This window comes from Somniosus microcephalus, unplaced genomic scaffold, assembly GCF_052327205.1.
Source record: "Somniosus microcephalus isolate GS21.2 unplaced genomic scaffold, FLI_Smic_1.0 unresolved_chr2, whole genome shotgun sequence".
NCBI lineage: Eukaryota > Metazoa > Chordata > Chondrichthyes > Squaliformes > Somniosidae > Somniosus > Somniosus microcephalus.
In genome coordinates this window covers 47,911,765-47,929,189 of record NW_028225180.1, presented here as the reverse complement: position 1 = coordinate 47,929,189, position 17,425 = coordinate 47,911,765, and the positions used below count along the sequence as shown (strand labels likewise).

The 17,425-nt window shown below is 47.2% G+C and overlaps 1 protein-coding gene and 1 pseudogene across 2 annotated transcripts in view; one reads left to right on the top strand and one right to left on the bottom strand.

Moving 5' to 3' along the window:
* Positions 1-17,425, top strand: part of LOC147092602 (ribonuclease inhibitor-like) — a 640,499-nt gene that overhangs the window by 224,669 nt on the left and 398,405 nt on the right. The gene's annotated exons all lie outside the window — the stretch shown is intronic.
* Positions 1,484-17,425, bottom strand: part of LOC147092606 (NACHT, LRR and PYD domains-containing protein 3-like) — a 43,427-nt pseudogene continuing 27,485 nt past the window's right edge.

The window sequence follows — 17,425 nt, the reverse complement described above, 5'->3', positions numbered from 1 at the left end:
ACAATTTGAGGACTTTCTCCAAAGCTCTAATGTGCAGACTATATTACAGTCTCCACTCGTCGGGATCTGTGAGGGGCGGAAGTCGAACACCTCGCCTTCTGACTCAGAGATGGTATTACTACCCCTGAAACAAAAACTCGCTCCTGCACTCAGTATTTGGCCATTTATCTCATTGCTGCTTGTGGCAAAGGCTATTGGAAATCTGGAGCTCTCTCCCAAAAACCTGTTGAAGCTGGGGGTCCATCGGAAATTTCAGAATTCAGGTAGATTTATTTGGGCAAGTCTATTGAGGGTTACGGAACCAAGGCAGGTAAATGGAGTTAAGTAACCGATCAGTCATGATCTCATTGATTTGCAGAACAGGCTCGAGGGGCTGAATTGCTGAATCACTTACCTATAGAGGGCGATTGGGGCGGAAAGAGAAAGCGGGACAGACAAAGAGAAAAAGAGTGACTGTCACTGAGAGAGCAGGGAGATTAAAGAAAAAAAACAAGGAAACAGGTATTAGGGTGAAACAGGTATAGGGAGAGCGAAGATAGCGAAGCAGACGGAGATAAACCAATAAAGGGAGAAAGAAAAACAGATTACTCTTCGCCTCTCCCTCACCATAGTTCTCTAGAAAGTGTGGACTGCTTCTATTGTAGCATAACTGCGGCTCAAAGTTTTCGGTTAGATCTCACAGAGACTTTCTATAATGGGGTTCGGGGGTTCGACTGCATGTTACCATACAACCAGACACAGAATAATTCATAACCAGGTTTGGCAATTGGCCTCTGGTTTATCAGATACTCAACAAGGAAACATTTTGTCAAATTGATCCAGAAATATTGAGGATTGGGCTGTTGATGCCAATGGAGGGTTGGCTCACTTGAGGAAAAGAGCAGCTGTGTCCTCTTCTCCTAACTGGGCAGATTGACCCCTGTGTTTGTACCTGTATACCTGTGGTTCGGCTTTTCATATGCTGTCACTTACTGTCACCATGCACTGGTTTAATTCTCAGTCCTGAAACTGGGGTCTTCACTGAGACCACATGCATTCAGTCTGAGAACTTTATGGACACTGTACCGAAAAATTCATTCGTATCTTAACATCTGTAGCATGTCTCATTCATACAGGTGGATTTATATTTATTCCATATCAGTATTAGCTGTGCATTAGTGATATCACAATCGCTTCTGAACCAGAGGGTTGTGTGTTATAAGCCCGTTAGAAGCTGGTATTCATTGTCCCAACAGATATATATCAAGGGAGATTAACCTTTAGCTCTTTCATCTTACCTCCTCACTGAGGAATCATCTGGGTTTTACCTCCCAGCCTCTGCCTAGAAGTGAATGATGCCTAACTTAGCTCGCTGAACTCTTATATCTCCCACTTCCGATTGTGTACGAGTTCACCTCACCGACCCTCAATTAGGACCCTCACAAGATTAACGCTTTCTTGCCAAATTTTCAAAGAATTCATACGGCAAATCATCCACTGACAATGCTTTATTCACTTCAAAATCAACCATCATAACAAACATTCAGTATACCAATAATTAGTAAATAAAATAGTTGTAGACAGGGACGCCTAGCAATTTTAAAAACATACATTTAATAGGCAGATAAATAACACAATGAATAAGAAATGTCATATAATCAGCTCAGTGTATCACCGTAATTTAGCATTAGATGGATCGCTGATTATCAAATTCACATTGAGATCAGTGTGTGAGATGACTGCAGATTGGTGAGAATAATTTTGGATTGACTATTTGGGGATCTGATGAATTAACAGCATTAGATCACCAGACTGTGCAATAGATTGGAGGAGAAATTCACCTCGGGCGTTAGAACAAAATGTGCGATAGCCAATCGGCGGCACATTGCGCGCTCGGCCCGATTCTCTTTCCCATTGACTGTGGCTTTCACTGATGAGGTGTTAATCCAGGGTGTCCTCTAACTGTTCAAGTGGACATAGCAGATCCAATAGCACTGGGGAGTTCCCCGGTGTCCACATGAACATTTACCCCTTTGCTGCTCGAGTGTCAAACTTGCGTCACAAACTGGCGACCTCAAAGAAACCGTTCGATTTCCATTTCAATGATCCGAAATACCAGTTTTACATCTATTCCCGAGCTGTGGGTGTCCCTGGTGAGGCTCCATTGATCACCCATCAAATTGTCCTGAGAAGGTGCTGGTGGGCTGTCTTCTTGAACGATTCCGCCATTATAAGAGTGATTACACTTCAAAAATTACTTCATTGGTTGGAAGGCGCTTTGGGACATCAGGTGGTCATGAAAACGCTAAATAAATTAAAGTAATTCTTTTTCTTTCATTGATGTAGCTGTTTGGTACTGAGTGGCTCAATCGTGCACTTCAGAGAAAGCTAACAACAATCAACCACATTGGTGAGGAACTGGAGTCATATTCAGGCTAGAGCAGGTTGGCTCGTCAGGGTTCCTTCCCAAAAAGCATTGGTGAACTGCGATTTAAATGAAACTCGGCCAAATTAAATGACATGATATATATATATGTTTTTTATTCCAGTTTATTTATTAATGATTTTAAATTCTCAAACTGCCTTCTGAACTCATGTTGTTTGAGTTATGTGCATGGCCTCTGGATTACTAGTGCAATAACATAACCACTACACCAACCTATCCCGATAGTTGAATTCTACTCCATTAAATGGCTATTTATCTCATTGCAATGTGAGGCTATGTGCGCTAATTTGTTGCTGGATTTGCATACATTATAAAAGTTACTGTACCTCAGAAGTACGTGAATTATAACATGCAAGTTTTTTCCTCCTCCGATTACCTGTTCCTTCCACTATTTATGTATACTTTCCTAATTATTGTATGGTGATTTATTTGACATTTCTGACTTGTGATATTTACATTAAACCATACAGTCACGCCCCTTGATCTGTCAGTCTGTGCCCCAGGTAATATCTAACACCGGCTCATTAATCTTGTGTGTGCTTGTTCTTCTAATCTAGTCATTACCGCTTACAATGAATTAGTGGTTCCCATCCCTTGATGTTTGACATCTGATGAATACAGTGAAACTGCACAATTTATTATACCAGAGTGAGAAGTAAAACTGTATCTGGTGGGAATGTAAATTAAATAAGAGAATAATGTACAGCAGGTCCATCAGTATCTGCAAAATTGTTTCACTTCAAAGGAGTTACATCACCAGCAACATGAGGCGAAACATCAACCTGTCTTCTCGCCGATAAATCCTGACGATCCTGCTCTGTATTAAGACCACTGTCTGTGTTTTTAGGCCCAGAGTGGTTCTGATTGTGGGGCCCTACGTGAGTTCTGTCCATTTACTGCAGTGTAGTTTCCACTGGCTCACTGAACTTTCACATCTTGTTACTCTTTTTACGGGCGAGAGAATTTGCCACTTCAACTTCTTTATTTGACACTCTCCAGAACCTATGTTTAATTCCAACTCTTTAGAAATTCACCCTCCAGTGTGGAAAAACCCGGAATAGCAATGGAACAGATCCTGCACTAGATACATTCATTCAGCAACTGTTGTTTCCTTATTTTGGAAAGGCAGAAGATGATTGATAATTTCAGTCCGAGTCCACATGTGAAGCAACGTCAGGAACCTCCCCAACAGGAACCTCTCCCTGGCTCACCACAGGCACTGGGTGTTGATCCCTATTGGATAATGGGATCCAGCACTGCTGAACAGACCTTGTCCCCATCCGGAACCCACACAGCTTCACTTCCCAGCAGGGTCACTGGGCACCGATACAGAGAACGAAGCCTGGGTAATGTTACCCCCAAACCCAGTAATACTGAGTGCAATTGTCAGTGTCCCACTGCAGCCCAGACTGAGCCGCACCCTGGGCCCTTCCTGTCTGTGCATTTCCCCAGTGTCCCATTGGGGAACATTCAGCCTCGGATATCCGGCAGAAGCAGCGCTGTGGGGCCGGGTGGCTGAGTCTCGTGACCCTGTGGCTGGGCCTCTGACCTCACAATGGGAGATGACGTGGGCTCAGCTTGAGCTGGAAACCCTTAAAGGGGCCGATAGGATTTAAACCCAGAGCGCGGCCTGTTAAACGGGAGGGGCAGAAAATCAGCCAAAAATGTTCATATAATGAGACCAGTGATGGTCATCAATTGAAATGTTCACACTTCCACTCTCACTCCGTGTCTTGTTCCCTGCAACAACTTTAGCTGATTCTCTCCATTTGAACTGAACCGATTCTTCCACAGCCTGAAATTAAAGATTAAAGCGGAAATAAACAGGGAGATTGCGGTTAATATTTCTGTAATAATTACAGACCAATATTACCCATGAAAGTGACTGGATCACATTTATATTTTATTTGTGACATTAAACATTAACACAAACACTCACATGATCCGCCCTAGACTCCCGCAAGTCAGTATGAGGCGGCGGAGAGCGGGGACAGCTTGGTCTGTGAAGGAGTTTAACTCCAGGTTCAGAACCGTCAGTGACTGGTTTCTATTGAGATCGGCGGCGAGATCCTCGATACAAGAATCTGTGAGACGGGTATCATCCAGCCTGGGGATAAGAGAGAGAAATAACAGGAATCAGAGTAAACCCCCAGTGTTTATTCGTAACAGTACTGTTGATTAATGTCAATGTGCAGTGTTTATAAATAACACTATTACCAAAAACAGAAGGAAGAAAAAAAGGGAAGGAAAGAAAGGAAGGAAGGTAGGAAAGGAAAGAAAAGGAAAAGAAAGGAAGGAAGGAAAGAAGGAGGAACAGACAGACTGACTTGCATTCATATAACGCATTTTTGACCTCAGGATAACCCGAAGTGCTTGACAGCTAATGAAGTACTTCTGAACTGCATTCATGTTGTAATATAGGAAAAACGGCAGACAAACAGTGAACAGCAAGCTCCCACAAAGAGCAACCTAATAATGACCAGATTACCTGTTTTTAGTGATGTTGGTTCCAGCTTTATCGGCTTGTCCTGCCAATTTCAAAATACGTACACCCCCATGTCTCTCTGCCCCTGCAAACCCTTTAATATTATTAAACCCCTTTTATTTCAGCGGAGGTGAAATGACTTTGTCCACTATTTTAACTTGATCTTCTCTTGATTCCCCTTCTGGATATTGGTGTGGAGGCTAATGCATCTTATAAGGAGACTAATGTACAGGGGCTTGGTAAGACCATACCTGGAGTATTGTGCACAGTTTTGGTCTCCTTGGAGGCGGTGCAACTAGATTGATTCCTGGGATGAGAGTGCTGTCCTGTGATGAGAAAGTGTGTAGAATGGGCCTATACTCTCTGGAGTTTAGAAGAATGAGAGCTGATCTCATTGAAACATACAAGATTCTGAAGAGGATTGACAGGGTAGATGCTGAGAGGTTGTTTCCCTGGCTGGAGTGTCTAGAACTGGGGGGCAGAGTCTCAGGATAAGGGGTCGGCCATTTAAGACTGAGATGAGGAAGAATTTCTTCACTCAGAGGGTTGTGAATCTTTGGCATTCTCTGCTCCAGAGGGCTGTGAATGCTGAGAATTTGAGTATATTCAAGGCTGAGATAGATAGATTTTTGGACTCATGGGGAATTAAGGGATACGGAGATTGGACAGGAAAGTGGAGTTGAGGTCGATGATTAGCCATGATCTTATTGAATGGCGGAGCAGGCTCGAGGGGCTGTATGGCCCACTCCTTATGTTCTTATAAAACAAACCCCTTGTAATTTATTGGAGCCCTTAAACATTTCACCATAATCGGGTCATTCTAGAGCAGACTGAGCCTCATTTTAATATCTCATCCCAAAGACTGTACTGGAGTGTCAGCCGAGATTTTTGTGCAGTCTTTGCAGAAGGACTTGAACCCAGAACCATCTGTCTCAGAAGCGAGAATGTTGCCACTGAGCCACAGCTGACAATGAGTTCTTATCACACTATTACTGATAGTATTCGTTATATACCGTGTTAGAAATCCAGTCACTATAACCACAATCTCACACAGTCTAGTACTTACCACAGTCTCTGTATTATGCAGTCCTGGTTCTTCAGAGCCGCAGACAGTAGTTTCACTCCTGAATCTCGCAGTTTATTAGTGCCCAGGTCCAGCTCCATCAGTGAATGATTTGTACTGAGAGCGGAGGCGAGATCCTCGGCATAAGAAGCTGTGAGACCGTTTTCATACAGCCTGGGGATCAGAGAGAAATAAAGAGAGAGATAGATACCGAGAGATAATACAAATTATATACAATGTTTATTAACAACTAATACTGTTATACAGTGTACATTTAAGTCTTTATTAATAAACATAATGGCCCGTATTTTGCGATCGGAGGCTTCCTACGTGCGGATGCCTCCGACCTGTAAAAAATCTACGCCCATACCTGAGTGCTCCGGAGGTCTGGACTCTTCCACTCCTGGGCCTCTCCTGGAGCGCGCGCAGAGGCCCAGGTATCCCAGGGGCGCAGGCAGTTCATCTTTCAAAAGTATTAATGGAGATCACTCAAAAAACACAGTAAAATATTAAATAAATTTTAAAAACATCATGTTTTTAAAATTAAATTAAATTAAACATTAAAAAAATTGGGGAAATTTTTTTTTTTTAACACGGCTAAAAATAAACTTACCATTTTTAAAAGTATTTTTAAATTAAAAATGAGTGAAAACATTCTTTTTTACTTCTTTAAACTCTTATGCTGGTAAAAGCAGGCCTTATGCCTTACTTTTACCAGGCGTCAGATTCTTAAAGGTTTTCTGCGGGCGGAGGGTCTCCAGAAAGCGGAACTCTCCACCCGCAGAGACCCTTCTCCAGGGCAGGCGTGCGATCTGCCAAGAGCATTCTTGACAGATCGGAAATGTCAGTTTTCAGCACAAGCACTTCTTATGCCCGAAACCAGCACTTGTGAGGCCCCTACACGTGTGTACACGGCTCGTACACACCCGTAGGGGTCGGAAAATACAGGCCATGATGTTAATTAACACTCTACATTATTACTAGTATCGGTAATCTATTTATATAAATTGGTACTTCTGTCTGTCATTCTGTCTGTCATCACGTGTGCGTCTGTCGGGTATGCGCTCGAAAGTTACAGGGCGTACCTACGCGCGCGTTACCTCCAAAGAAAACTTACGCTTCCGAGACAGTTTTAAGCATATTTACGTTTCGGCCGGGCTAAAATCGCGCCCGCGGTATCTGAAAAATCTTAACATTCCGCTCATTAGCATCTCATTATCCGCTCATTAGCGACAGAGTGACCTCGAGCTCGACCAATCGTACGCCGGGCTGCTGGCGTGTGCCGCCGGTCCAATCGGTGCATGTGTGGCCGGGCCTTATCGTTCTGAACCGAGGTGAGTCGCCGCCATCTTGATTCCAAACTTTTCCTTTCTTCTTCCTGCTTTCTGCGTCTTTAAAAAAAACGTTGCTTTTAAAACACATAGGCCTAGAAATTCATTGACGCCACTTTTGGGGCGCTAAAGTGGGGCGTCCGCTAAAGTTTGCAGCCGCCGCCAAATCTAGGCCACTTCTCCGATATTCAATAGCTTCGCCCTACTAGTTCGGGCGAGCGCTAAAACTGCTGTTGGACGCCTCTCTTTGGGCGCTAAGCCGGAGGTGGTGATCGATAGCGCCGAGGCCGGGCACAGCGCAGGTGCGGCCATCTCATGACTGACAGCAGACACCCTGGCGCCAGCCAGCTCTTAAGGGGGAAGGGTCGACTGTGTCTGCTGCCACGCCCTGGGTAGTGGAGCCCTCCAGCTAGGCCTGAACACTGCTGCTGGACCAAATAGCGCCTGAAGACATGGAGCAGGCCCGTGAACATGCGCAGCGTTTCTCAGAGCGTGATCTGAGTGTGCTGCTTGCTGCTGTGGAGAACAGGCGCCATGTTTTGTACCCGGACAATGGCAAGAAGGCGACGGTCTGCGTATACAGGAGAGCCTGGAGGCATGTCGCCAGCAAGCTGTCAGCCAACAGCGACATCCCCAGGACCGGCGCCCAATGCCGCAAAAAGTTAAATGACCTCACACGCATTGTCAGGGTAAGTACCCTTTCCAATGACCTCCTCATCCTTGCATGTGCACCTCACATTATGGGCAAAGGGACCTGAAAGCTCTAATGGCCAGCCTTCATCCAGCAGCTATGGCACAGGCATGAGCATCAATTGCACATTGTGCACTGAACACACTGGCCAAGCTATTCCACCATGGGAGGCAGTGCACAGCAGATCATGGCGACACACTGGCCAGGCTACTCCACCATGGGAGGCAGTGCACAGCAGATCATGGCGACACACTGGCCAGGCTATTCCACCATGGGAGGCAGTGCACAGCAGATCATGGCGACACACTGGCCAGGCTATTCCACCATGGGAGGCAGTGCACAGCAGATCATGGTGACACACTGGCCAGGCTATTCCACCATGGGAGGCAGTGCACAGCAGATCATGGCGACACACTGGCCAGGCTATTCCACCATGGGAGGCAGTGCACAGCAGATCATGGCGACACACTGGCCAGGCTATTCCACCATGGGAGGCAGTGCACACAAGATCACGGCGACACACTGTACTTAGAGGCCGCCCTTTCTCTTGCAGGCCAAGCTGGCGAATAATCGCAAGAGCTGGACTGCGACCGGGGGAGGACGACCCCATATCCAGCCACTCACCGACCTGCAACATCACGTGGAGCGCCTCATGGGTGGCCGGGTGATTGGGCCCGTTGCATGTGGAGATGCCGACCCTGTTCTGGGAAGCAATGGTAAGGACATCACCTTTTGCACCTCTCTCGCCCCACTTGTGCATCAGATCTACATCCTTTGCCACTGTCCGACCAATGCGCTGAATGCCACCACTCATGCATCCCGCACTGACGCACTATCCTAACTCTAAAGCTACTCTTGTGCCTTCCTGCTTTCAGATGGTCAAGAGGAGGTCCCTCAACTTGCCAGTGACAGACCCTCCGAGGAGGAGCAGGAGGAGAAGCAAGAGGAAGGTGGCCCATCAGGGGAATCCTCAGCCGCGGCCACCCAGGGCAATGTAGGGGACATGTCTTCCCTGGAGGGCAGCGTGGCGGAAGTGTCGAAGGGGAGGGGAGCTCCTGGGACCTGCGTGCTGCAGAAAGGCGGGAGGGGGGTGGAAGCTCGGCGGCCTTCTCTCCAGAGGGGGGATGCGTCGGAGGGGAGTCAAATTGCTGGGCCCAGCGACCTCCAGCAATGCAGGAAGGGTCGGCCAGCTCGGCGGCCTTCTCCCCAGAGGGAGAGTCTGGCCTACAGTCAGGAGACGCTCTTCGCCGAGGAGATGGAACGCCTCGAATATTTGTCTGCGGACTCGGAGCGCCGGCACACAGAGCTCATGGCGGCAGTGGCATGGTTGCCTGAGTCCATCGATTCACTCTCTCGGAGTGTGGCCGAGTTCGGGCCCTTAGAGGCCACCAGTCGGGCGGAATACCGGGCAGATCTTTCAGCGACTGGCCAGGTGATTAGTGGTGCCATCCAGTCACTGGCTGCTCTGCTGCGGTCAGTGAACAGGTCAACACGGGCACTCACTGCTGCCACACTCGTTGTCAGCCAGGCATCGCCAGGGCACCCGGCGTGCTGCAGCAGCACATCGGTCTGTCCCTCGGCAGGTTGGTGCGCATGCTGCAGTGCTGGCCCGGGCGAGTGCCAGTGTCTCAGGCGACCAGCAAGCGCCTGCCATCTGCCAGCTTGCCGCTATTCCTCCAGCCGCCACTGCCACTCCCCCAGTGGAGCTGCCAGGAGCTGCTGCAGTGACTGATGCTGGCCAGCCACAGCTGCAGCAATCAACAGCCGGCCGCTCGACGCCCAGACCTCGACTAGGCCGACCCCCAAGGGCATCTGCCGTCATGACATGTGCCCCTCAGGAGCCTGCCCCCAGCCTTGCAGCAGCCAATGGCTTTACTTTGAGGCGGAGCAGCAGGGCGGGCAGGGGCCACCCAAAGATGGCCAAGGCATCGCCCTAGCGGGCCAAATAGTCGAATGTGTGGCCAGTTGTGTTTGTTTCTTGAGGCCGAGAATTGGATGTTTGTTTTTTGAAGGCCGATGATCTGATGTTTGTTTTGGACGAAGGCTGAGAATGACGGCCATTTCAGTTGCCCTATTTTGTTAATCCTCCCCAGGTTGTGGGAGCGAGTAATGTGTTTGAGTGTTTTTTGGGGGTTTCCTCTGTTTTTGGTTTTCATCTGGGAAGGGCCCAGAGTTTCGACAATAAAGCATTTTATTTATTCACATTGTCCATGTTTGATCTTTGAAGTGTTTGTTGCCTTATCCGGCTGAGGGCTTGCGGAGTGGCTGCAATCATGTTCTATCATTGGCACAAGCCATTCCCTGACAGGGGGCCTAGAAGTGACGTTCAATAAGCCACCGACGGGCGGCCCTTGGACATTGTGCATCCCTCCTGGGCTGGTACTCCTCATCCTCGTCGTCCTCATGCTCCTCCTGCTCCTCCTCCTGAGGTGGTGGTCCAACGTGAGGTGGCAGTGCCTGAGTCCTGCGGTTAACCAGGTTGTGCAGCATGCAGCAAATGACGACGAATTGGGAGACTCGATCCTGCGAATACTGGAGGGCTCACCCGGAGCGGTCGAGACAGCGGAACCGTTGCTTGAGCACGGCGATTGTTTGTTCTATGAGGTTCCTCATCGCTTGATGGCTCTCGTTGTATGCCTCTTCAGCAGGGGTCATGGGAGCGCGGAGCGGGGTCATGAGCCAGGTACACAAAGGATAGCCTTTGTCCCCGATAAGCCATCCTATTGGGGGAGGCTGTGCCTGGAACTTGTCAGCCACAGTTGTCTGTCGCAGGATAAAGGCATCGTGGCTGCAGCCTGGAAAGCGGGCATTGACAGCTAGGAAGCGCTGCCTGTGGTCACACACCAGCTGTACATTGAGGGAATGGTAGCCCTTCCGGTTGTGGTAATCCTCGGCATGCTCAAGAGGTGCCCGCAAAGCCACATGCGTGCAGTCAATGGCGCCCTGCACCATGGGGAAGACCGCTATTCTTGCAAACCCCACTGCACGCTGCTGCTGCTTGTCCAGGGTCATGGGGAAGGAGATGAATTGATGTCTCCTTCTGAAAAGGGCTTCGGTCACCTGCTGGATGCAGTAATGCACGGCGAACTGGGAGATGTTAGCGATGTCCCCAGTAGTGGATTAGAAGGAGCCGGAGGCATAGAAGTTGAGAGCCACCGTCACCTTCTCTGCCACCGACAGAGATGTCCTGCGCATCAGCTGTGGCTGCAGATCTCTCTGAAGCAGCCGGCAGATGTCTGTAACCACCTCCCTTTGGAATCGCAGCCTCCTGACACACATCGCGGCAGACATGGTCAAATAGGAGGTCTGCTGGCGGTATACCCTGCATGGGTAAGGCCTCAGTTGGCGACGCCTGTTGCCCCCTCTGCATCTAGCCAGGGCTGCCACTCTCTCACGGCGTCTGTAAGCCCTTCTGGCATAAGGCTGAAATTCAGCGTTGCCACCCAATGCAGCCCCCATTATATGCTGGCAAACACTGAGCTCTGAATGAAGGCTAAGATAATTGGTAAGCTCTGGCCTGAGCCAAAGATACCTGTCCATGTGTTGGTCCAAACCAGTAAACTCTCCTCCTTGGTCACTGTCCAAAAAACCGTTGCACAAGAGTGAATGCTGCAAAATGGCTGGCCTTTATACTGCTGGGTAAGTGCCCTTTAATTAGCGCTCCCACCGGCCCGGCTGGCCTGTGTACCGTTCCACTTCACAGTCGCTCGGGACGCCCGGCGCACATTGGGCCGGCGCGAGTGAAATTCCGGTTTGGGGCGCACAAAGGACGTTGCACTATTAAATGACGTCATGATCTGCACGCACAGCAGGGCGTGCGCTAAGACTTTGCGCCGGCGCTAAATGTGTCCTGCAGTTGGGTAGAGGCGCAGATCGTGCTGCGCTCGGGCGATAAGCGCCTAGCGCTCGAGATCTACTCCCCCTAAGGCGCTAACGGCTGGCGCGCCCAACTGAATTTCTAGGCCATATTGTTTTAAAAAAAAATGATTTAGAAACGAATTAACTTATCTAATCTCATAAATTTTCCTACCTTTCCCCGTTTATCCAGGTAGGCCTCGAAGACTCGGCTTCTCCTTCCCACCCACGCCCGAGCTAGGCACCTCCCGGCCCCACTCGAAGGGTGGAGGGCCGAGCCTCAGCCCAGCGCCGCTAGGGTGCGCGCGCAGAAGGAGCTGAGACGCGGCATCTCTCTCTGGCTCGGCCGTGGGGCGGGGCTTGCTGATCGTCAATCGTCACCCTGGCAACCCACCCCCTGGCCTTCTCGCACAGCCGCAATCGGCGGTCTTCACCTCGGGGGGGGGGGGCGCGACCCACGGGGGGGGTCTGCCAAGCATCACCCTGGCAACCGACCCCCCGGCCGTCTCGCACAGCCGCAATCGGCAGTCTTCACCTCGGGGGGGGGGGCGCGACCCTCTGCGGGGGCCGCGGCCCTCGGGGGCGCGACCCACGGGGGGGCCGCGACCCTCGGGGGGGCGACCCGCGGGGGGGGCGCGACCCTCGGGGGGGCGACCCGCGGGGGAGGCGCGACCCTCTGGGGGGCCGCGACCCTCGGGGGACCCCCGTCCTCCACCCGCGCCCCCCTCCCCTCCCTCCCCCCTGCCCCCCTCCCCTTCCCCCCCTCCCCCCTCCCCCCCTTCCCTTCCCCCCCTTCCCCCCTCCCCCCCGCCCTCCCTTCCCCCCCGCACTCCCTGCCCTCCATTCCCCCCCGCCCTCACTTCCCCCCCGCCCTCCCTGCCCCGCCCTCCCTCACCCCCCCGCCCCCCAGTCGCTCTCTCTCTCTCTCTTCCAACAACAACATGCCCTCGAAAAAGCCTCGGCACTGCCGGGCACTTCAGCTAGTATTCTTATAAATGAACACTATATATGAAAGGAATAATGTGCAGTATTTATTAATAACACGATTACTGATACTAAAAATAATGTTCAGTGCCAGATATCCAGTTATTATAAACACAATTTCACACAGTCTGGTACTCACCGCAGTTTCTGTATTTTACAGTCCGGGTTCCTCAGAGCTGCAGACAGCAGTTTCATTCCTGAATCGCGCAGGTTATTATTACCCAGGTCCAGATCGGTCAGTGACCGGTTTGTCCTGAGCGTCGAGATGAGATCCCCGGCACAAGAATCAGTGAGACAGACACCAGTCAGTCTAGGGATCAGAGAATGAGAACGAGAGAAAAAAAGAGGAAGGAGAGAGGAACCAGGGTTAATCGGCAGTGTTTTATTAATAACAATTTTACTGATACCAATAATAATGTACAATATTTATTAATAGCAAGATTACTGATATTAATAAACACATTATTAGTAACAGTATTATTGATAATAATAATGTTCAGTGTTTATTAATAACACTGTTACTGATACTAATACTAATGTACAGTGTTTATTAATAACATTATTACTTATACTAATAATAAATTGCAGTTTATTATTAACAGCATTATTGATACTAATAAGTCGCAGACAGTTATTTCACTCCTGAATCTCCCAGTTTATTATTACACAGGTTCAGCTCTGTCAGTGAACATGTTATACTAAGAGCGGAGACGAGGTCCTAGGCACATGAATCTGTGAGACAGACATCACGCAGCCTGGAGATCAGAGACAGAGAGACAATATGATTTAGGATAAATCCCAGTGTTTATTAATTATACTATTACTGATACTAATAATAATGTACAGTGTCAGACATCCAGTTATTATAAACACAATCTCAGAGTCGTGTGCTTACCGCAGTTTCTGTATTTTACAGTCCGAGTTCCTCAGAGCCGCAGACAGTAGTTTCACTCCTGAATCTCCCAGTTTATTACTACTCAGGTTCAGAATCGTCAGTGATCGGTTTGTACTGAGATCAGAGACCAGATGCTCGATACAAGAAGTGGTGAGATCATATTCATCAAGTCTAAAGATGATAAAGGTAGAAGGATAAATCGGCCCGTCACAAGGATTTTAACTAGTAAATGGGGGAGGGCTCAAGTGGAAATTGTAGTACAAATAATAGGTCAAAAGCAAACGAAAGGGAAGAGAGTAGACAAAAGTCATAAATTCTGCTTTAGGTAAAGGGAAAACTTAAATATATAAAATGATTAAACCAGGAGACGGAAATAAGAAACATGCGAGTTAAACATTCGAGTTGAAGGGCAGGTTAGGGAATGTGGCGCAATAAGCGTTCATTATACAAATGCACGGAGAATATGCAATAATTGAATGAACTGCAGGCGCAAATTCAACTTGGAGTGTATGACATGGCTGCAAGATGGTCCGGACTGGAAACTAAATATACCAGGTTAGAAGTTCTGCAGGAAAGACAGGGGAAATGGCAGAGGGGGTGAAGTAGCCTTAGGGATTGAGGCTGAAAATACATGAATGATAAGAGAGGTCAACAGGCAATGGAGACTTTATGGGAAGAATTAATAAATAGGAAAGAATTTAAACTGTAATGGGAGTTGTGTATGTGCCCCCTGGTAGCTGTGAAGTGCTACATTGTATACATGCAGAGATAAGACACGCGTGTAGCAAAGGCAGAGTGGTTTTAATGGGGGATTTTAACTTCCATATAGTTAGTGATGACAGATGCATATCTTTCAGAAAGGTTGTGACTTTTTTGAGTGTGTCTGGGATAGTTTTCTCCAACAATATGTTCGAGAGCCAACAAGGGGACAGGCAATATTAGATTTAGTAATGATTAATGAGCTAGATTAGTTAACAGCCTAATGGTGTGTGATCATTTATCCAATTGCGAGGATCACATGATCGAATTCAACGTAGTGTTTGAAGGGAGAAACGCGAAATAGCTACTAAAATTCTAGGTTTAGGTACGGCCGACGTCAGCAGGATGAGACAGAGACTGTCCAAGTAAACTGGGCCAATGTGTTAATGGGTAAAACGCCAGAGGATCAGTGGAGATGTTAAAAAATAATTTAATGTGATACAGAACCAGATTATACCCGAGGGGCAAGAGCACTATTTGCCCAAAGGAAACAGCCATGGATGACTAAAGAGGGAACAGACAGCAAAACACTAAAATAAACATACAAAAATGGAAAAAATAGCACAGATCCTGGTGAAAGGTCCACAGATCCTGATACAAAGAACAGCAAAGGGTGACAAGACAGATAATAAGAGCTACAAAAAGGAAGTATGGAAATAAACTTGCAAGGGTTGTCAAAATCAAGACGAACATTTTTTACAGTTAAATTAAGAAAAATAGGGTAGTCAGGCGCAATGTTGACCCCTTGAAAACTGATATATGTGACCTTGTCAATGACAATAAGGAAACGACAGGCATGTTGAATAATTACTTTGCATCAGTGTTTACAATAGAGGAAGAGGATAGCATGTCGGAAATCACAAGGAAACTAATATTGAAGCAGGGACAGGGACTCAATAACATTAACAAAAGCAAAGTAGCAGTAATGAAGAAAATAATGGCAATAAAGAGTGACAAATCCCCAGGACCAGATGCTTTCCACAGCAGGGATTTAAAGAAACACATGAGCACATTGCAGGTGCCTTAACTATAATCTTCCAAAGTTCTCTCGATTCAGAAACCGTCCCTTTAGATTGGAAAATTGAGCATGTCACTCCGCTACTTAAGAATGACCAGGGAATTATAGACCAGTTAATCTAACCTCTGTTGTCAGGACGTTAGTAGAGACTATAATTAAAGACAGGGTGACTGAACACATTAAATTATCAGCTGATCAGACAGAGCCAGCATGGATTTGTAAACGGTAGGTCATGTCTGACAAGCCTGACTGAATTTTTTGAAGAGGTGACTAAAGTAGTGGACAGGGGAATGTCAATGGCTGTTATTTATATGGACTTCCATGAGGCATTTAATAAGAGACTGTTAACGAAGGTTGAAGCCCATGGAATTGAAGGCCGATTACTGACTTTGATAGGAAATTTCCTGAACCACAGTAAACATAGGGAAGGGATAATGGGCAGGTGCTCTACTTTGCCGGACGTGATTAGTGGTGTCCTACAGGGATCTGCATTAGGGCCTCAACTATTCACAGTATTTATTAACGACTTAGATGATGGCATAGAAAGCCATATATCCAAATTTGCCGATGACACAAAGATAGGCGGCATTGTGGCAGTGTAGATGAAAGCATACAATTAAAAAGCAATATTGATAGAATAAGTAAATGGGCAAAACTGTGGCAAATGGCTTTCAATGTAGACAAATGTGAGTTCATCCACGTTTGACCTAAAAAGGATAGAGTGGGTTACTTTCTAAACAGTGAAAAACTAAAAACATTGGCAGTCCAAAGAGACTTGAGGTACATGTACATAGATCAAGAAATGTCATGAACACATGCATAAAATAATCAAAAAGACTAATGGAATGCTGGTCTTTATATCTAGAGGACTAGAGTACAAGGGGGTAGACGTCATGCTGCAGCTATATAAAACCCTGGTTAGACCACACCTGGAGTACTTTGAGTAGTTCTGGGCACCATACCTTAGGAAGGATATACAAAAGCAAAATACTGCAGATGCTGGAAATCTGAAATAAAAACAGAAAATGCTGGAAATACTCAGCAGGTCAGGCAGGATCTGTGGAGAGAGAAACAGAAGTGTCATCGACCTGAAGCGTTAACTCTGTTACTCTGTCTACAGATGCTGCCTGACCGGCTGAGTATCACCAGCATTTTCTGTTTTTATCTTGCGATGGATATGTTGGCCTTGGAGGGAGTGCAGCATAGAGTTATGAGATTAATACCCGGAATCCAAGGGTCAAATAACGAGGAGAGATTACACAAAATAGGGTTGTATTCCCTATAATTTAGAAGGTTAATGGGTGATTTGATAGAGACTTCAAGATATTAAAGGGAACAGGTAGGTTAGATAGAGAGAAATTATGTCCATTAGGTCGGGAATGGAGGATTCGGGGGCAAAATATAAAAAATGGAATCAGGCCTTTCAGGGTGAAATTAGGAAACACTTCTACAAACAAAGGGTGGTAGAAGTTTGGAACTCTCTTCTGCAAACAGCAATTAATGCTGGACCAATTGTTAATTTTAAATCTGAGATTGATAGACCTTTGTTAACCAAAGATATTAAGGGATATGGGCGAAAGGCGGGTGTATGGAGTTAGATCGCAGCTCAGCCATGATGTCATTCAACAGGCTCGAGGGGCTAAATGGGCTCCTCCTGTTCCAATGTTCCGAGAGAGAGAGAGGGAGAGGGTGGGTGCATGGGACAGAAGAAATAACAACATCAAACAAGGTAAACACCCAATAATTATTAAGACTATTGCTTATACTACTGATACTGTAGTGTTTATTAATAACGCTGTTACTGATACTACTAATAATGACCAATGTTTATTAATAAATCTATCACTGACGCTAATGATAATGTTCAGTGTTAGACATCCGGTTATTATGAACACAATCTCACACAGTCCGGTACTTAC